Source organism: Ovis canadensis, chromosome 26 (genome assembly GCF_042477335.2).
Source record: "Ovis canadensis isolate MfBH-ARS-UI-01 breed Bighorn chromosome 26, ARS-UI_OviCan_v2, whole genome shotgun sequence".
NCBI lineage: Eukaryota > Metazoa > Chordata > Mammalia > Artiodactyla > Bovidae > Ovis > Ovis canadensis.
The window spans coordinates 44,806,162-44,828,165 of NC_091270.1; the positions used below are offsets into that span (position 1 = coordinate 44,806,162).

Genomic DNA, 22,004 nt, shown 5'->3' on the forward strand with positions numbered 1-22,004 from the left:
TCACAAGATGATTGTTAAAAAAAAGCACAGACATAAAGGAAAAGTTTGATAAATTCAACTACATTAAAAATAAGAACTTCTGTTCATCAAAAGACACCATAAAGAGACAAACCATAAACTGAGAGAAGATATTTTCAACAAATGTAACTGACAAAGATTTAGTATCCTGAACATATAAAAACCTCTTATGAATCATTAAGCAATAGGAAAACAGCTAAATTCTAAAAGGGGCAAAAGACAGGAATATAAATTTCAGAGAAGAGGTAACCTATAACCAATAAACATATGAAAAGATGCTCAATGTCATTAGTATTCAGTGAAATGCAAATTGAAATCACAATGAAACTTTATTGCATATCTACCAGATGGGCAAAAGTTAATAAAAGGTCTCTCTCTACCCTTTGTGAAAATGTGGAGAAATAGAACGGAATCTCTGATCCACTTCTGGTGGAATGTAAACTGGTTCAAAACAGTGTGACATTAATAAATTGAAAAGCACTGTATTGTGCTGTCTTATTAATAGAAAAAAGTGATGACAGGGAAGGTGGAGGTCCTTGGAATTATCACTAGATGCTCTTAGAAGTCAAACTGTTCGGAGGAAGGTTGGGATATACATTACTGGTTGAGGAAACTCTTGATGGCTTTTTTGAAGCTTGGTATTTCTTCATGGGTCAGTTTGTTTCTTAGAAAACAAGTGAAGTTTCATCAATTTCATAAATCTTTGGCACTAAGAACTGGTTTATGTAACTAAAGTAATCACAGTGTAGCTCTGCCATGCACACAGCTTTGGTGGGACCTATACTTGTGGTGTTAGGAGTGTATTAAGTTAGAAATGGTGCTGTGTTCTGCTTCATCGCTCAGTTGTGTCTTACCTTTTGTGACCCCGTGGACTGGAGCCTGCTGGGCTCTTCTGTCCATGGGATTCTCCAGGCAAAAGTATTGGAGTGGGCTGCCATGCCCTCCTCCAAGGGATCTTCCCAACCCAGGGATCGAACCCGGATCTCAGGGATGGAACCCAAGTCTCCCTCCCATTGCAGTCAGATTCTTTACTGTCTGAGCCAAAAGGGAAACCTAAGAATACTGGAGTGGTAGCCTATCCCTTCTCCAGGGGATCTTCCCAACCCAGTAATCGAACTGGAGCCTCCTGCATTGCAGCCAGATTCTTTACCAGCTGAGCTATGAGGGAAGCCCTAGAAGTGGTGGGGGAATCTCAAAGGTTGTCCTGTCTAAAAGCTCTTATCACTGGTCCCGAGTGGGTTGGAAATTTCAGGTCTCGACTAATGGTATATAGACTGGGGAGTAAGTTAGGTGAGTTATAATGCCTCAGGTAGAATTCTAGCTCTTCCAGGGACTATATTTATTTATTTTTAACATTTTATTTTATATTGGCATATAGCTGATTAACAATGTTGTGAAATTTTCAGATGGACAGCAAAGGGACTCAGCCATGCATATACTCAAGGGACTTTAAAAACACTGTGAGTTGACTGTACATTTCTAGTGGCATGTACTGTAGGAACAAGAAGAACGGTTAAAAAAACACCATAAACTGATTATGCTTTTAATATGATTGACAATAGTTGTAGTTGCTCTTGTAAATATTGTGTATATTATAGAATGAATTTAAAGAGTGTCTGTGGATAATCTAATTCTATCGTTCCTGACATCGTTGAGAACTGTATTTCTTTATGTGGGAGAAAGGAAATAGAGATGTAAATTTGAAAATATTAAGTATAAACTTTGAGGTCTGAATTTGAAGTGGTATTGAAATGAGTATAAACTCATCATGTATTTTGTCTTAATTGTTTTCTTAGTTCTGTCCATGAAAGAGGTCTAGAAGGAATGCTCAATTCAGCTGTTGCTCAATTCAACTAGACATGTTCAGTCTCTAAGTCATGTCCAACCAACTTTTTTCGACTGCATGGACTATAGCCCGCCAGGCTCCTCTGTCCATGGGATTTCCCAGCAAGAATACTGGAGTGGGTTGCCATTGCCTTCTCCCGGGGATCTTCCCCACCAGGGATCGAACCTGCATCTCCTGAATTGGCAGGTGGATTCTTTACCACAGAGTCACTTGAGAAGCCCTGCTTAATGCGGTGGCAATATGCAGATTGTTGTCTTTAAATACCACTTCTACTAAAAGGAACCAGCAATCCTTGGAAAGATGTCTGGGAAAGGAAATTACATGAAATTAATTTGGAAAATGTTGTCTGGACAAATAGCAATGCAGCTATCAAGAACCACTAGGGTTTTGCCAAAAAGTTTCAGGAGGCAACTTGAGTTTGGCCAAATATGGATTAAAAGAATATCAGTAAACATAACTAGGCTGCTCTGTCCATGGAGTTCTCCAGGCAAGAATACTGGAGTGGGTAGCCATTCCCTTCTCTGGGGATCTTCCCAACACAGGGATCTTCCCAACCCAGGGATTGAACCCAGGTCTCCCAAATTGCAGGCAGATTCTCTTCTGTCTGAGCCACCAGGGAAGCCCAAATTTAAATACACATAGAATTAAATCCATGAGTTTACCATGAGTTAATAATAACCCTGAGAAAACAAACCTAACTCTCCATCGTGGAATGTTGCCAGTGAATCCACTTATTTAGAAAACTGGTATTCTAAATACTAGTTTTAGAAAAAGGGAAAGAATTTAGAAATTAGAAAAAGGGAAAGAATCAAGCATTTATGCTGTTATTCCCATGAACTATATGATTGGATAACTGAATGGTAGATATTGGGAAACTAATCATTATAGAAGTATTCCTGCTAGTTAATGAAGAAGGAAGGTGAAATTAGAATATCACCATTCGTCATCCCCTAGCAATGGCACCCCACTCCAGTACTCTTGCCTGGAAAATCCCATGGACAGAGGAGCCTGGTGGGCTGCAGTCCGTGGGATTGCGAAGAGTCAGACGCCACTGAGCGAATTCAGTTTCACTTTTCACTTTCATACATTGGAGAAGGAAATGGCAACCCACTCCAGTGTTCTTGCCTGGAGAATCCCAGGGACGGGGGAGCCTGGTGGGCTGCAGTCTATGGGGTCGCACAGAGTCGGACATGACTGAAGCGACTTAGCAGCAGCAGCAGCAGCAGCAGCAGCAGCAGTGAAACCACCGGATCTAGACGGTGAACATCTGTGGCTGCTACCACTGTAAAAAGAGAAAGAATCAGGCGTTATGGACCTCATCATGGAAGAGCACACACTTCTCATGAAACAGTTTGCTAAGAAATCAAACTTGAATCTGGTTGCTCCTCTAGGTCAAGCCAGCAGTACAGGAAGTTCGAAGAACAAAGAAACACCTTTGACGACAACATGGAGGTGTAATTAGTGGAAGTCAGACTGTTCGAATTTCTATAAGACAAATGATTCGGTTTCCTTAACAAGTAATTTGCAAGATAAAAAGAAAAAGAAGGAAGGAAGGAGGACTTCCTTGGTGGTCCAGTGGCTGAGACCCCCGTGCTGAGGGCCTGGATTCGATTCCTGGTCAGGGAACCAGATCCCACATGCTGCAAATTAAGACCCAGAGCAGTCAAATAAATAAATAAATATTTAAGAAAGAAGGAAGCAAGGAAAGAAAGAAAGAAAGAAAAAAGAAAGACGGAAAGAAAGCAGGTGTTTATAAGTTAAACAAGCCTGACAAGCCAAGATGTGCATCAGTTGGAAAGGCTGGGCTTTATCTGGAGCTTGATCCAAACAAGCAAACAGGAAGAGCCAATCAAAAGCATTAGCTTTGTTCTTAATGCTTAAAAGTATTTTCTTAAAAATAAGTTTATTCTCTGTAAACCTTAGTTTCCCCATCTATGTACTAAAGATAGTAAACATAGCCTCTCACATACGACTTTTGTTACTGTTTTATTGCTAAGTTGTGTCCGACTCTTTTGAGATTCCATGAACTGTAGCCCGCCAGACTCCTCTGTCCATGGAATTCTCTAGGCAGGAATACTGGAGTGGGTAGCCATTTCCTCCTCCAGGGGATCTTCCCAACCCAGGGATTGATCCCATGCCTGTTGCATCTCCTGCACTGACAGTCTACCTGCTGAGCCACTGGCAGAGCTGGCACTCAAATTCAGGTTTCCCGGCTGCTGTGTTCAGGGCTCTTTTTCCTCCCTCACACTCCATCATCATCCATGTCACTGAAGTCTAAATGACAAAGGAAGAAAAAGGCCTAAGTACAAAGGGCACATTATGATCTTTGCAATATTGCCAGAAATCCTTGTGAAATAGGAGAATTTACTGAAAGATGTGAAAATAATGTTGTACGTCCTCCCATTCTGCCTTTATACCTTCAGTGTTTCCTGAATATCAGACCAGTTGAGAGTTGCCTGGTGAAGCTCTACAACCTTAATGAGAGAAGAAGGAAGGAGGACATGCTCTTTAATCCTCAAAATAGCTTTGAGCATTAATATTATTGTTATAACCATATTTCAGATGAAGAAACTAAGGATTAGAAAAGTTAAGTGTCAGCCAAGGTCACTTAACCAGAAGGAGACTGACCTATGACTCAAATCCGTCAGTGCTTTTTATTTTTTTAAAATCAGTTTTTATGAAAGTTGCAAGATGAATCAGCCATCAGTCCAGTTCAGTCGTTCAGTTGTATCCGACTCTTAAGCCATCAGTTCAGTCCAGTTCAGTCACTCAGTGGTGTCCGACTCTTAAGCCATGCATATACCCACAGCCCCTCCCTTTCGGATTTCCTTTTCATTCAGGTCACAGTTCACTCAGGGTTCCTGTGCTATCTATACAGCAGGTTCTCATTAGTTATCTATTTTATAAATAGTACCAATAGTGTATAAAATGTGATTTTTTTTATATTCCATCATCACAGAGATAAAGCATAGACTTTAAAAAGGGAACAGTTCTGGTATTTTCATAAATCGAGAGGCAAAACCTTGTTCACTAGTTAAAAGAAACTAGCTGTTTCTCCACTCTTTCCCTTCAAAATGTGGCTTTAAACCCTAAAATGCGATCATTGTTAAGACCAAAAGTAATGGCCACAGTAAGATCTCAGTTATTCCAGTTTTAAGTGCTTCATGTACCTATTATTCCTTAATTTAAGGCCCTATCCATTATCATCAGGCCCATCTGATGTGCTCTTACACTTCCCATCGGGGGCCCATTCAATTCCTTTGTGGTCATTATGCATTAGCAGAAGGAGAGAAATTTCAGTGAAGACACTACCAGTATTAAAATTAATTTTTCTCTTATTCTTGTAATTTGCTGTCATTATCATGGAAATCATATCTTCTTAAGACTGTAGAAAATTCTCTCTTCTGGTTGTTTTAATAAAAGATTGTATTTAGGGATGTCAATTGAACCTTGATTGTGAGCTACATGTGAATTAAGGAGCTGAAAGAAATGAACTTAAGATTAACCAGTGTTCAGAAAGAAATCATCTTACTGTCACTACCAAGTCTTTGAATTCCCGGATGTTTGAGAGAAAGAAACTCTAGAATCACAGAATGAAAATTAGAGAATATTGTTTAAATGGGAGAAGAGGAAGACCAATATGTTTTTTGATAGTTCATAAATTACTCTTTTTTTTTTTTTTACTACTTCTGTCACGTAGTTTTGTGTCTTAACGAGATCTACTATGCAGTCTGTATATTACACATTTTTAGAAACTGACCTGAACTGACTTCTCAACTACTAGCCCCTCTGCAGGATTGAGTTTTGTCATGGATGGTTCAGAAATTAAAATGATTAAACTGTTACGTGATTGAGTTTACAAGAGGGACCTGCTGATGTGAATGAAATCGACTCCAATTCTATCATTATAATGAAATATCTTTAACTCTCAAACAGATATTAGTATCATCGCTGCTCAAAAATCACTGCAGAACTTTTCATACCAGAGCATCACTCACAGAATTCCAATTTGTCATAGGTATTGCAAGAATCATTGAATCTTCTGGGCCAAAAACAAAACAAACAAACAAACAACAAGCAACCAAATCAGTGCCAGGGCTCACTGTAACCTGGATCAGTAGAGATTTCCTCTAGCTCTGGGCTTCAGTTAAAAGCTTTATCCTTGGGCTTTGCTGGTGGTCCAGTGGTTAAGAATCCGCCTGCCAATGTGGGGAACACAGGTTCAATCCCTGATCAGGGAAGATCCCACATGCAGTGGGGCGATTGAGCCGTGAACTGCAACTACGGAGCCACAATTTCTGAGGCCGTGAGCCTGAGAGCCCGTGCTCTGCAACAAGAGAAGCACCACAATCAGTCCCAGCGCCGCAGCTAGAGGATAGCCCTAGCTTGCTGCGACTAGAGATAGCCTGAACACAGCAACACAGACTCAGCACAGCCAAAAATCAAAATGAATAAATGAACTATAGAAGGAGTTTCATCCTTGATACATGAGTCAGAGCAACACATCAAAAATGACATGTTTTGATTTCAAAAGGTGAAGCTGAAACTCCAATACTTTGGCCACTTGATGCGAAGAGCTGACTCATTTGAAAAGACCCTGATGCTGGGAAAGATTGAGGGCAGGAGGAGAAGGGGACGGCAGAGGATGAGATGGTTGGATGGCATCACCGACTCAATGGACATGAGTTTGGGTGGGCTCCAGGAGTTGGTGTTGGACAGGGAGGCCTGGGGTGCTGTATCTCATGGGGCCGCAGAGTCGGACACGACTGAGTGACTGACCCCAAGTGCTCAGCCCTTTTATTTTATTTTTTGGTAGTACTTGGGGATATAAAGTAGAACAACTTGTCTTTCACTTTGGAGGATGGCCAGTCTAGACCACTGGACTTCCAGACTGTTCCCTGAGTTGAATCATCTTGGCATTTATTGCCCATCTGCCGTCACACCACCTGAAGCTTCTTGGTCACCACATTCTACTCATGTGATGTCATCAGTAACATGGACCAGAATGATAGTCTAGGACATGGTGAGATCCTCAGAATCCCTGTAAACAAAAGGTTTGGATAGTTTTTTTTTTAATTTTAAAAATTAAAGAAAAAGATATTCTGGCTGTGCTGTGCAGCATGTGAGATCTTAATTCTCCAACCAGGGCTTAAACCTGTGCCCCCCGCAATGGAAGTGCAGAGTCCTAACCCCTGGACCACCAGGGAGGTCCCCCAAATTTGGATAGTTGATGTGGCCCTGGAGTAAGAGAGTCGAAGTTATACTCCTGACCAAAAATGCATAGTAATCCACTTCTGGTGATTTCTGTTCCATGCTTTAGAAAATGAAGCATTTTCCAGATCAAGGCTAATTTTCCAGATCAGAAGCTAATTTCTGCTTCTACCTGCTTTATTTTTTGTGCTTTTTACTATAGCTACCAGATGGAGAATGAGCAACCATGGGCCCTCCCAAAATGAAAAGGCTTTCTACTGAAAAAAAAAAAAAATAAAAAGGGATTCTCACTATTTTTTTTTTTTTTCCGCATTGTTGGGCTCTGAAGAAGAAAGGAGATCTTCAAGGGGCAAGTTAAAAAAAAGGAAACAATATAAACTGAAACTAAAATTGTAAACAATGAGCACATTTGAAGAGGTTGTCTGCAGGGATTTTACACCACGTGCACCTGCATATCTTCCCTCTGTTAAGTGTGTTTTTTGAGGATACGTGAATAAGGCTTCCCAGGTAGCACAGCGGTAAAGAATCTGCTTTCTAATGCAGGAGACATGAGTTCTATCTCTGGGCTGAGAAGATCCCCTGGAGAAAGAAATGGCAACCCGCTTCAGTATTCCTTCCTGAGAAATCACATGGACAGAGGAGCCTGGCGACTGGGCACACACGCATGCATGCACTCTAGAAACAAAGGGCTTTGGGTAGTTGAGAAATGAGGGAGTTAAACTCAAGACTCCCAGATCCACCATGTGAGACTGGGAATGAACTGTGGAGATCCCAAGAAGTAAGGCCTCTCTGGCTTTCACTAGAAGCAAAACTAAATAATAATATACAAATAGTGCTGCTTATTTAACTTATGTGCCGAGTACATCATGAGAAACGCTGGGCTGGAAGAAGCACAAGCTGGAATCAAGATTGCCTGGAGAAATATCAGTAACCTCGGATATGCAGATAACACTACCCTTATGGCCGAAAATGAAGAAGAACTAAAGAGCCTCTTGATAAAAGTGAAAGAGGAGAGTGAAAAAGTTGGCTTAAAGCTCAACATTCAGAAAGTGAAAATCATGGCATCTGGTCCCATCACTCATGGGAAATAGTTGGGGAAACAGTGGAAACAGTGATAGACTTTATATTTTGGGGCTGCAAAATCACTTCAGATGGTGACTGCAGCCATGAAATTAAAAGATGCTTGCTTCTTGGAAGAAAAGCTATGACCAACTTAGACAGCATATTCAAAAGCAGAGACATTACTTTACCAACAAAGGTCCGTCTGGCCAAAGCTACGGTTTTTCCAATAGTCATGTATGGATGTGAGAGTTGGACTGTGAAGAAAGCTGAGCATTGAAGAACTGATGCTTTTGAACTGTGGTGTTGGAGAAGACTCTTGAGAGTTCCTTGGACTGCAAGGAGATCCAACCAGTCCATCCTAAAGGAAATCAGTCCTGAAAATTCATTGGAAGGACTGATGATGAAGCTGAAACTCCAATACTTTGGCCACCTGATGCAAAGAACTGACTCATTGGAAAAGACCCTGATGCTGGGAAAGATTGAAGGTGGGAGAAGAAGTGGATGACAGAGGATGAGATGGTTGGATGGCATCACTGACTCAATGGACATGAGTTTGAGTAAGCTCTGGGAGTTGGTGATGGATAGGGAGGCCTGGCGTGCTGTAGTCCATGGGGTCGCAAAGTGTCGGATACGACTGAGCAACTGAACTGAACTGAATGTAAAGAGGAATGTCTTCTCAGTTTAGATTCTGAGGTTTTCCACAGGTCAAAATCAACATTATGGGCTCACAAGTCATCTTGAGGGAGAGAGATAACATTTAGTTCCTTAAAGATTTCAGACGATGGAACTATTATATATGGATATAACTTTGTGTATTGATTTTCAATTGTTACTGTATCTTGTTAACAGAAATCTAGTGGGTTAAAACAACACAAATTTACTCCTGTACAGTTCTGGACTTTAGACATCTAAAATCAAGGTGTTGCCTGGAATGTGTTCATTTTGGAGGCATCAAAAGAGTAAAAGGTTTCTGTTACTTTTCCAGCTTCTAGAGGCTGCCTGCGTTCATTGGCTCACAGCCCTTGCCTGCATCTTCAAAGTGCATCTCTTTAACTTCTGGTTCCATTGTCCTATTTCCTTTCTCTGACGTCATTTTCTTGCTTTTCTCTTATAAAAGAACTCTTGTGATTTCATTACCCTGGGTCAATCCAGGTAATCCAGGATGATCTTCCCATCTCAAGGTCCTTAATCACATCTGAAAAATCCCTTTTGCCATATAAGTTAATATTCACAGCTTTAGGTTATTAGAATGAGAATATCACTGGGGCGGGGTGGGGGGAAGTATGTTATTCTGTGTACTACACTATGCATGAATATTTAAAGATTTTTTTTTTAAGAATGGAATGACAAAAATGACAAGGACCATGGCAATAGATGAGTGACCATATAGATTTGAAAAGAACCAAATAAAAATGTTAAAGTAAAATGCAATTTTGTCAGTTAAAAATAAAGAGATGATGTGGGCCAAACAGTATATGCAGCGGAAGAGAGAACTAGTGAACTGGAAAGTAAAATTGAAGAGTAATTCAGTTGGATTAAAAAGAAGGAAAGAATAAAGAAACCAATATCAAGAATGAAAAAAAGGGCATTGCTACATACTTGACAGACATTTTTTAAAAATGAAGCTATCATAAATAATTTTATTTGAGCAAATATTTTAAAAGTGAATAAAATAGATAATATTTTGGTCAAAAGCAAAGTCAAATAAAGGTGAAGACTAAATATAATCTGTAAATTTTGTGACGTAGCCATTGTACATTTAGGGAGAGCTGTTGAGGAGTAATGATGGGGCAGAAGCCAGGTTAGAAGAGGTTTACAAGAGAGTAGACAGTAACCATGGAGATCTATGGCGTGGGCTGGTGCTCACTGCTTTTGGGCCCAGATGGTACTGCAATAGTAGGTTTCAGGTCTTCAGCAGCTATATTTTGGCATGGCTAGAACAAGCATGGGCTGACAGCACGGATCCTGAGCTCTCAATATTAGAAGGCTTAAGTGTGGATTAGATGTCAATTCATGGTTTTATCTAGAGTTGGCTCCATAAACCACACATTGGTACTGGAGAGCTAACATATTTGGCTTGATTGACTCACCCTAGTTCCTTTAATGTCAAGCCTACAATAAAATTATTCTTGTTGATCCAGACCATCTGAGAATTTCCCACACGATTCTGGTTTTCTTTCAATAGAGAGATTTAGTCTTCCTCCATAGCAGATGTTTAAGCCTCAAAGGGAGTCTAACTTTACTACTTAATTAATAGTGAACAGGATCCAGTTATAGGATTAGATAGCCCAATGCATTAAAACAGGCTTTGAGCCCAAACTCCTGCCTCTAGTTACTTGCATTTGGGGATGGAGATTTGACAGGAAGGGGAGATTTGCTCCTGCAGCCCATTTCCAGGAAGTGACTTTCATCTGAACTACATTGATGGTACTTCTCCTTGGCATCACATCTCTTGTGTTAGAAGATCTTGGTTTTATAGAACAGCTGCAGCATTGTTTCAGATGAGATTGCAAGTAAAGTCATGGCAGGGAGTCTGTTAATGAGACAACCTCAAAAATTCAGCCTAGGAAAAACCTCCTTCCCTGGGGTTAGTATTAAAATTTTTATAAATAATGTCCACATGTGCTTAAAATGGAAGTGTTTGGTTCAGTTTATGAAGTTTACTTTCTGGATAAAATTCAAGTAATTTATTCAGCTTAGAACTTCTCTTGGTCCTTAGGGATCAACAAAGAAGGGCAGGAGGCATGAAACTATGCATGTACATCCCCTGAGGAATAACTCAGGGAGAGAGCCAGCCAATAAGAGCCGCTGTGCTCTTCCACAAGCTCCCCCTGGGTACCCCTTGCTTGCTTGATTCTCTCAGGGTTTCTTTTCTTGGGTGTTTCATCCCCCTTGATTATTATTTTTTAAAATTGCATGTATTTATTATCATTATTAGGAAAAATTGGGAATTTCAGGGCATTTTTAAAAAGAAAATGTAAATTATCTTCAGTTCATCATCCAGGAAACTTCTGTTAATTGTCTGATATGTTTCCTCCTGATCTGAGGAGTATGTCAGCTCTAGATTCCAGACCACTTAGGTCCAAATCCTGCAAAATATTAGCTGTGTGACCTTAGGGAAGTTGTTTTCTTTCATTTTTTTAAAAATAGAATATTACTCAGCCATAAAAAGAAACGAAATTTGGTCATTTGTAGAGATGTGGATGGACATAGGGAGTGTCATACTGAGTGAAGTAAGTCAGAAATAGAAAAACAAATATCATTTATTAGCTCATATATGTGAAATCTAGAGAACCAGTATGAAAGTGAAAGTGAAGTCGCTCAGTCATGTCCAACTCTTTGCAGCCCCATGGACTGTAGCCTACCAGGCTCCTCCACCCATGGGATTCCCCAGGCAAGAGCACTGGAGTGGGTTGCCATATTTGCAAAGAAGAAATAGAGATACAGATGTAGAGAACAAATGTATGGATATCAAGGGCAAAAGTAAGGGGTGGGAAGAATTGGGAGGTTGGGATTGACACATATACACTGTTGATAAAACAGATAACTGTGATAGTGAAGGACAGGGACGCCTCGAGTGCTGCGATCCAGGGGGTCACAAAAAGAGTCAGAGATGACTCAGCGACTGGACAACAAGAAATGAGAACGTACTATAGAGCACAGGGAACTCTACTTAATGCTTTGTGGTGACCTGAATGGAAGGAAATCCAAAAAGGAGGGGTTCTATGAATATGCATGGCTGATTCATTTTGCTGTACAGTAGAAATAGCTCAACATTGTAAAGCAAGTATAGTCCAGTATAAATTAATTGGAAAGTATTTCTTTGTTTCTTCTTTCCCAGGAAACTGGAGCTTCATCAGCTTGTTTTCCTTTCCCTTAGAGTTTTTCCCCCCAATAACAACCTATTCCTACACTTCAAAGTAAGGACACTGGATAAAGAGGAAAAGTTGGAAGAGGACACCTGCAAACCTCAGACCAATCTAAACAGAGTCACAGTAGTTGGTCAGGATCTTAGGGAGAGTGTATGAACAGGAGATGTTAGCTGATAAGAAAAAGGACTCCATCCTGAAATGTCTTCTTCACCTTACTCTTGTTCATTCTCCATTTCTCATTTTTGTTCATGGCAGGAGGTATGTGTATCTTATATTAAAGAAACGATCAATCATTTTTTATAACCAGGAGTGTTTATCATTTGTCTTCAAGGTAAAATGTGTCCTACAGAATACACAGTGTAAAGATTTTTAGACTGAATTCATACACCTGTTTCTTTATAGGAAGGGAGAGTATCCTGTATCTTTGGGCAACTATATGATATTGGGCCACATGGTAGATTGTTAACTTCCAATGAGTCTTACCTTATAGTATTCAAGAACTTATGTATTCCTCTCCCACATGGACTTGACCTGGGTCATTGGCTTGCTTTGGCCAATGACCCAAGTAAGACATAGTCAAATGCATGCAAATTGGGGCTTTATTCTTGGAATGTGGCCCTAGGCCGTTGCCATGTCAAAAGCCAGGATGAAAGGCCACAGAGAGTGAGGGGCTGAGCCGTGTCAGAGTCTTTGCTGAGCCTCACTGCTAGCAGCCTTTCCAGCTGGGTGAGCCACATGGTGTGCACCGAGTGAGTTCAGCAAGGAGCACCCAATCAATCGATAGGATCCCCCCAAATAATGTCCCCTCTTAAGAAAAGCAGTAAGTTTGGGGGTGTTTTATTGCACAACAATAACTAAAATAGGCCAGCATCTTAAATTACCCTATTACATTAAAAAAATAATGTATTTATTTTAATTGGAGGCTAATTACTTTACAATGTTGTAGCGGTTTTTGCCATACATTACATGAATCAGCCATGGGTGTACATGTGTCCCCCATCCTGAACCCCCCTCCCGCCTCTCTTCCCATCCCATCCCTCAGGGTCATCCCAGTGCACCAGCCCTGAGTGCCGTGTCATGCATCGAACCTCGACTGGCAATCCATTTCACGTATTTTAATATACACGTTTCAATGCTGTTCTCTCAAATCATCCCACCCTCGCCTTCTCCTATTACATTTTTTAGGGTAATTATATTTACGATATTTCACAGTAAATCATTAAGTGTAGACCTATACATGTGGAGAAGGCGATGGCACTCCACTCTAGTACTCTTGCCTGGAAGATCCCATGGACGGAGGAGCCTGGTAGGCTGCAGTCCATGGGGTCGCAAAGAGTTGGGCATGACTGAGCAACTTCACTTTCACTTTTCACTTTCATGCATTGGAGAAGGAAATGGCAACCCACTCCAGTGTTCTTGCCTGGAGAATCCCAGGGATGAGGGAGCCTGGTGGGCTGCCGTCTCTGGGGTCACACAAAGTTGGACACGACTGAAGCGACTTAGCAGCAGCAGCAGCAGCAGCAGCAGACCTATACGTATCCCTGGAGATATACATTAAGGACCAGACTGATGGTTGTCAGGGACTCGGAGAGGAGGTGGAATGGGGAGATGCTGGTCAAATGGTACAAACTTCTAGTTATAAGAAGTTATAAGATGAATAAGTTCTGGGAATCTAGTGTACAGCGTGGTTACTCTAATATTGTTATAGGTACTTGAAAAATATTCAGAAAGTAGACCTTAAATGTTCTCACCACACATCCACATAACTAATTAAAAGTTAGCTGTTAACTAATTTTATTGTGGCCACCACTTCATAATGTATACATATATCAAGTTATCATTTTGTACACCTTAAACTTACACAGTGTTATATGTTAATTATATCTTAAGCTGGAAACATTTTTTAAAAAAAGACTATATAGAAACGGGACAACTTCCCATAAGGCAGAATGAATTCGATTGTTCAGGACTCTATGTTTATATACTCTGTAATTAAGGAAGGTTGGGCCCAAGGGTACATGTAATTGGATGGCTAGAGAAGACATATGGATGTGTGTATTTGTTATGTGCATGTACATTCAGAGAAAATGAGAGAAAGAGAGAGAGCCATCAGGGAAATGATTGGAAGGAAGCTGGTTAAATAGATATGGTTCTCAGTGGGTGATGATGTCCCAAACAACGCAGGTGGGAGAAACATGCTAACTTGCTAGTTCAGGACTTAATGATTAAAACAGTCTCCACGTGGTGTTGAAGCGCCATCTCATAATTAAAAGTCAGGTGAATAAAATCATTGGTATTCCATGGGATTCATTCCTACAATTCTTTTTTACGTTTTCTTTATATTGGTTTGAAATTCTTTGCAAATTAAGTATTTAGTGTTGGAACCACAAAGAAAAACGGGGCACTGATAGGTATACACTACCGTGTATGAAATATAAAAGTAGTGACAGTGTACTGTATGGCACAGGGAACTCTACTCAGGGCTCTGTAATAACCTAAGTGTGAGGGAAATCTAAAACAGAGGGGGTATGGGTATATGTAGAACTGATTCACTTTGCTGTACAGCAGAACCTAACACAACATTGTAAAGCAACTAAACTCAAATAAAATTTTTTTTTAAAGGCAAATAGTCTTACTTCATACCAAGTTGCCTATAGGACTGTACTGCTGCTGCTAAGTCACTTCAGTCGTGTCTGACTCTTAGCGACTCCATGGACTGCATGGAACCTACCAGGCTCCTCCATCCATGGGATTTTCCAGGCAAGAACACTGGAGTACTCCAATTTTTTTTTTTTTTTTTTACTACACAAGATGCAGAAAAAATAGACTTTTCCCAACGAATAGGAAAAGACAATATATTAAAGGATATTCACATTAGAATTATGTTTGTGAAGCAATGCTAAGCCTTATTGAAAACGTTCTTATGTGTACAGGTATGTGCATGTGTGTTTTGCAAAGCACATTTTCAGTAGCTAGGATGTTTTGCAAGTCGAGGTTTCACAGCCCTTGTACCATCATTGAGGACACTGAGGCTTTAGGAGTTGGACAGTCTACTGGTTACCCCCTTCTTTTCTGAACAGCTTCACTCCCTGTATACCTACAATGGTATTTTGCAGTGAAATGAAATGAATCGTTTTGCAATAAACACTTCCCACAGATCTGCAAAGTAGTGAGGAAACTATGAATAAATATGCACCTAATTAGTTTTGATTTATAATAAGCAATTAAAATGTACACACCCACCCATCCACCCACATCCACACTCGCATAGATACATCACCGCATATATGAAAAGACACCGCGACTCCTGTTCCCATTTGGGATCTAAGCCTCTTGACTGTTCTGGCATAGAAACCCACTTTCCTGTTAGATGAGAAAAACTGGAAGTGGTATTAATCAAATCCTTCTCACTGCTTCCCTAATTATCTTGCTGTTATAACAGCGATGATTTCTTGGGAAGAAATCACTTGATGTGAAGTGAAACGCTATTTGCCTAACACTCCATCCAGAGTCACCAGGTTGGATGGCTTTCTCTCTCCCTAGAAGGTGGTAAGAGCTCACATGGAAAGAAAGCAGGTGTGGCCTTGGGATGTGGTATGTCCAGTGTTGCTTGGAGTCTAATGATACCTTGCCCTGCTGAGGAGTATGAAGGAGAATTTCAGCCAGCTTCTTTCTAAACGATTAGCTGAAGCACTCTTCTTTGCACTCAAATCATTTTTAAATTACAATCTTACTTCTTCCCTCTTCTCACTTTATACCCTCCACCTGCATTACAGGGCTCCACCACCCACATTCTCTTTGAAAATTGAAGTATCTCTAAGCCAGTGTCCATGAATTTGAGTCCACTCCAGGAGATAGTGGAGGACAGAGAAGGCTGGCGTGCTGCAGTCCATGGGGGTTGCAAAGAGTCGGGCACGACTTAGTGACTGAACAACAACAATGTCAGTGTCCATGGTGATGTTGTTCACAGCGTGTCTGCAATGGCTTCGGGTTAAACGACCAGACTTTTGTTTAACAGCAGTGTGGCTGAAGGTGTGGTCTGGAGACTCAGTGCCTCTGCAGAGGGCAAATGGGACTCCAGGGACAGTGTAAGGTGTTTGCACTTGCTCTCCCATGGCTGTGCTAGAATTTTCCTGGGAAACAAACACAGAGCAAAAAAAGAAGTTTCTGCATTCCTAGGAAAACCAAGCTGAAGACCGATGAATCGAATTCTCCTACCGGCATCTTTGAAGTGCCTCGTAATGTGTGCCAGTCATCTTTTCTCAGTCCCCCTCTGTTAGAGACCAACCGTCTGGGTTCCTTGTTTAAGTTTCTTGTGAAAACACAGATCCTTGGAATCTCTGGGAATAGGAGGTCTAGCGTGGGAGCCAGGAGTCTGTGTGTTGTACAAGTACCTGGAAAATCCTTATGCTCACCAATGCTTGAGAACTTCTGTTCAAGATGAGTGAGAGGGACTTCCCTGACTTGCCAGTGGTGAGGACTTCGAGCTTCCATTGCAGGGGGCAAGAGTTCGATTCCTGGTCAGGGAACTAAGATCCAATGGCCAAGGCGGGGGTGGGGGGGAAAGATGAGTGCAAGCTTAGGTAGAATGAGGATTAACACCTTGACACACAAGACTACTCTTAGAATGAGGTTTGTAATTCACTGAGGATGATGTTCTTTTATTTTCCTGAAGTGATTTGTATCATCAAAGTCCTATTTGTGTGCATGTGTGTGTGTGTATGTATACATATATACATATTTATCTATCAATCTGAGGCATTTGGTCTTCAGAATCAGTAGAAAAAGGACGTTAACATGTATCGAGTGTCTACCACCAGTCAGGTACTCTGGCCCCATTTTCCTGTTGTGCTCAGTGGCGAGTTGTTTCCGACTCTTTGCAACCCCATGGAATGTAGCCCACCAGGCTCCTCTGTCCATGGGATTTCCCGGCAAGGTACTGAAGTGGGTTGCTACTTCCTCCTCTGAGAGATCTTCCTCACCCAGGAATTGAACCGGAGTCTCTCAAGTTTCCTGCACTGGCAGGTGGATTCTTTACCACTGTGCCACCTGGGAAGCCCTTTACTGTTGTTACATTATTTTATGCACATGCTGAACAGTAATGCCACCTTCATGTTATGGAAGGGATTGGAGGGCAGATATTAATGATTGACTTTGTGCTCATAATCTATCATATGTGAGCATAGCAGAGGCTGTCAGTGGTCCCCCTGTGTTGATTGTCCCTTTCTTTCTATGTGATAAACTAAAGCTCTTTGTAACTGGGCACATGGACCTAAGGACGAATGATTGCATTCTCCAGCTTTCTTTGCAGCTGGACGTAGGCATGTGATAAAGTTTAGCTCTTGGTATATAAAGAGAAGCCATGCAAAGCTTCCAGAGCTATCCTTTTGATATTTTCCATTTTATTTGATTAACTTTTATCTTGCAGAAAATGCCAAAATTTTAGGAAAGTAGAAAGAATAATATAATAAATTGCTAGGTAGCTGTTACCCAGCTTTAATAGTTATCAACACTCTGTGAATCTTATTCTATTTCTTCCCCATCCTCTACCCACTTGCAATGCCCGTCTACCGTTCTGGCCATGAAATACCTCTGAGAGGTGAGATATACATTGCCCTCGCCCCTTGTTACTTCCTTCCAGCTGGAACACATATGTGACAGGTGACACCTGAGTAAATATCTCCCATCACAGGTGAAAGTTACAAATTGAAGATGGCAGAGAAAAAAAGAAAGAAGGACCCTGGATTTCTGATATGTTTTTGAATTCATCCTTGCATCCTGGACTATATACTGCTAGACTTTTGTGTGTGAGAGAAATATGTTTCTGCAAAGTTTAAGCCACTGTTCTATAACTTGCAGCCAAAATTATCTCTAATGTTTACTGTGGGTCAAGTAGAAGACACCACTGAATCTTTCTTAACAAAACAAAACAGCACCAAACCATTTTTGTCCACATTCCTGGCTTAGAAATTCAATGTCACACACAAAAATGAAATTGATAATTAAAGATGTTCACATCATCTCACATGCTAGTAAAGTAATGCTCAAAATTTTCCAAGTCAGGCTTCAACAGTACGCTAACCATGAACTTCTAGATGTTCAAGCTGGTTTTAGAAAAGGCAGAGGAACCAGAGATCAAATTGCCAACATTTGTCACAAAGAGTTGGACACGACTGAGCGACTGAACTGAACTGAGCTGAACAGATTTCAAATGATCATCAGTGAAGTCTTTACTGTAGACTTGGTATATATAGGCCACCAAGTTGGAGATGTGTTGATTATAACATGACTTTAGTAGTTGAATAATTAAAGTTAGTTAATAGAAATTGAGGTAGAGACTAATTATAATTTGTTCTCTATTATCTGCTTCCCCCCTCACCTTTACAGTAGGCCCCAAGTGTTCAGCTAAACACATGGCCCTAAAGTGTACATTTCCTGGCCTTATTTGTATCCAGGGGCCATCAGGTTACTAAGCTCTGAACAATGGAATGCAAGTTGGAGAGAGATGTTAGGCTTGAGGGAAGTATCTACAGGTGACAGACAAGCTCTTCTGTGACTCCATTCTCCCCTTCTCACTGCCTGGGATGCAGATGTGATGATGGGAGCATGCAGGCTTTTGGGACCATGAGGTAGAAGCCTTGTGTTGAGAGTCTGGAGTTAGAATGAGCCCAGCCCCAAACCGCTTACCTCTAGACGTCATTTCTGTGTGAGAGAAATACAATTCTATTTTATTTAAGTCATGTTATTTCAGGTTTTCTATTGCTTGCATTCACACCTAATCCACTCTGATTAATATTCTCACACTTAAAAGAAAAAACCATGAAGTGTGACTGAAATTTGAATTTTGTTTAGGTTAGCTGGATTTTTATATAATCAAGGCTACCATAATGTTTTAAACAGATCATACCTTGAGTACATGATTTATAATTTCTTTTTTTTTTTGCCGTACTTCACGGCTTGTGGCAGAGAAGGCAATGGCAACCCACTCCAGTACTCTTGCCTGGAAAATCCCATGGACAGAGGAGCCTGGTAGGCTGTAGTCCATGGGGTCGCTAAGAGTCAGACATAACTGAGCAGCCTCACTTTCACTTTTCACTTTCATGCATTGGAGAAGGAAATGGCAACCCACTCCAGTGTTCTTGCCTGGAGAATCCCAGGGATGAGGGAGCCTGGTGGGCTGCTGGTCTATGGGGTCACACAGGGTTGGACACAGCTGAAGCGACTTAGCAGCAGCAACACAGCTTGTGGGATCTTAGTTTCTCGACCAGGGATTGAACTCAGGCCACTTCAGTCAAAGTGCTAAGTCCCAACTCCTGGACTGCCAGGGAATCTCCTATGATTTGTAATGTACAATTGCAAATATGTGTTGAGAAGGCAGTACAAAATATTAATCCTTGTCCTGAGTCTATACGAGAAAGTAGACTTGTTATAAACACACTCCTTCCCATCTTTTTCTTATAGCCATTACCTAAAAATTCCTTGTTCCCAAATCTTGTTTTGATATTCTTTTTGGAGTCTCCAATGTAACTATAGACACTTGGTCATGGGAAATGGAATATTCCCTGCTGTATCAGTAAACAAATGATGTCACAGTCATTAGCAAGTGTGCCACCACAGATGGTGAACCCTGAGGGAACTCAGGAAGGAAAGAATACCTGCCATCTAGCAGCCCTCAGACTGCAGCCACTCCCCACAGTGAGCCCGGAGGAAACACAAGATGTGAAAACATAGCTTACTAACCCCAGATAGCTGAAGGGCATATCAAAGGAATGATTTCAGTGAGCCCAGACTCTTGCATCTTCCTATACATAGAAAAGCACAAAGTTCTTTAACTTGGGACGTCTGGTTTTCTTTAATTTGCAATAATCTTTTGACATTCAGACTACCTGCCCTTTGTTGCAAAACTTCTGTATAACCTGGATCCTCCCTTCACCTCTTCAGAGCAGTTCTTTCAGGGTTAATTGAGATGTTGTCTCCTGGGCTTAAGTCCTAAAAATGTCTGCTGAATAAAACATAACTCTCAACTTTTAGGTTGCTAATATTTTTTAAGTCTACAGTTAAAAACTCTAGATATTCTTTGAATTAGAAAACAGATGGGTGGGCACAGTGAGTCTCTCCTCGTTTCTTCTTTCAATCCCACCCTCTGACTTTCTTTATCCCACTCTGTGCATTGGGAGACTGGCCAGTATGAAACCTATCAATGAGTTCTCTCACTTTGCAGTTAGATGAATAGCAGGCACTCACAGGTGACAGGAAAGGCAGGAAGAGTAAGTCAGGAAATTTATTCTGATGGCTTTCTAACTTGGCTGCTTCTCTTGAGTAAAAGCTTATATCAATCAGCAACTTCTACATTAAAAAAAGTGTTTCCCAACTTAATGACTGTTAAAAAAAACAGCCTTTCTTTAGATCATGGTTCTGAGTGGTGGAAAATTATGTTGGGCTCAGTTGGCTAGTTCTGGTCTGAGCCTGGCTTGGCTGGGCCATTTTGGAATCTGCAGTCAGTTTGTAGGTGGTCTGGCTATTGACTGGCCCAGGATGGCATCCTTGAGAAATTTGGTGGTTGGCTGACTATCACTTGGGACAAAGCAAATAAGGACTTTTGTGTCTTGTCATCCAGCAAGCCTCTAGGTCATTCTCAAGGAAGTTGGGTGGGTTTATTTATTTATTTTTGGCTTTGCTGGATCTTCATTGTTGTGCGGGTGCTTTCTCTACTTGTGGTGGGCAAGATTCTCATTGTGGTGGCTCCTCTTGTTGTGGAGCACAGGCTCTAGGGATCAATAGTCCTCAGTTCAGTTCAGTTCAGTTGTTCAGTCGTGTCCGACTCTTTGTGACCCCATGAATCGCAGCACGCCAGGCCTCCCTGTCCATCACCATCTCCTGGAGTTCACTCAGACTCATGTCCATCGAGTCCGTGATGCCATCCAGCCATCTCATCCTCTGTCATCCCCTTCTCCTCCTGCCCTCAATCCCTCCCAGCATCAGAGTCTTTTCCATTGAGTCAACTCTTCGCATGAGGTGGCCAAAGTACTGGAGTTTCAGCTTTAGCATCATTCCTTCCAAAGAAATCCCAGGGCTGATCTCCTTCAGAATGGACTGGTTGGATCTCCTTGCAGTCCAAGGGACTCTCAAGAATCTTCTCCAACACCACAGTTCAAAAGCATCAATTCTTTGGTGCTCAGCCTTCTTCACAGTCCAACTCACATCCATACATGACCACAGGAAAAAGCATAGCCTTGACTAGACGGACCTTAGTCGGTAAAGTAATGTCTCTGCTTTTGAATATGCTATCTAAGTGGATCATAACTTTTCTTCCAAGGAGTAAATGTCTTTTAATTTCATGGCTGCAGTCACCATCTGCAGTGATTATGGAGCCTCCTCAAAAAAAGTCTGACACTGTTTCCACTGTTTCCCCATCTATATGCCATGAAGTGATGGGACTGGATGTCATGATCTTCGTTTTCCTACATGGGTTTAATTGCACCACATGTGGGATCTTCCTGCACCAGGGATCAAACCTGTGTCCCCTTAATTGGCAGGCAAGTTCTTAACCACTGGACCAGGGAAGTCCCTGGATAGGATTTTAAAGGAGCAAGTGAAACACACCAGAGGTCTTGGGGCCTCATCTGCTACATTCTGTTGACTGATGAAACACAAGATCAGCTCATATTCAAAGGTTGGGGCAGGGGAAGACACTCTGGGTTTTTAGTAAAAAAAACAACTACAAAGCTGTATTGCAAAGGGATGCTATGCCCTTGCACAAGAATTGGGGTCCTTTTGATAATCTAATAAGTCACATCCTCCATCCAAATCTCTCTTCATCCAGTTTTTTTCTCTGAGTTTGTGTAAGTTTTCTCTGTGTTTGTTCATTATCCTTAGGGGTGCTAATGACTCATGCTGTCATTAGCAGATTGCTAAGCTGTCCTTGTTCATACTTTCCTAAAGAGACAGCTTCACTAAACTTTCCTGTTATCCAGCTTGAGTTTGTCTTCTGTTCT

The 22,004-nt window shown here is 41.2% G+C and overlaps 1 long non-coding RNA gene across 13 annotated transcripts in view; it reads left to right on the top strand.

The window, feature by feature from the left end:
- LOC138430868 (uncharacterized) overlaps positions 1-22,004 on the top strand; it is a 173,725-nt gene that overhangs the window by 22,850 nt on the left and 128,871 nt on the right. For 2 of the 13 annotated variants that reach the window (XR_011253429.1, XR_011253423.1), the window contains exon 5: positions 3,256-3,833. The exons of 9 other annotated variants lie outside the window; for them this stretch is intronic. This is a non-coding gene — a long non-coding RNA (uncharacterized lncRNA). Of the gene's footprint in view, positions 1-3,255; positions 3,834-11,978; positions 12,313-22,004 lie in introns of those variants that run through there. 2 more of the 13 variants (XR_011253430.1, XR_011253426.1) reach the window with 2 other exon arrangements.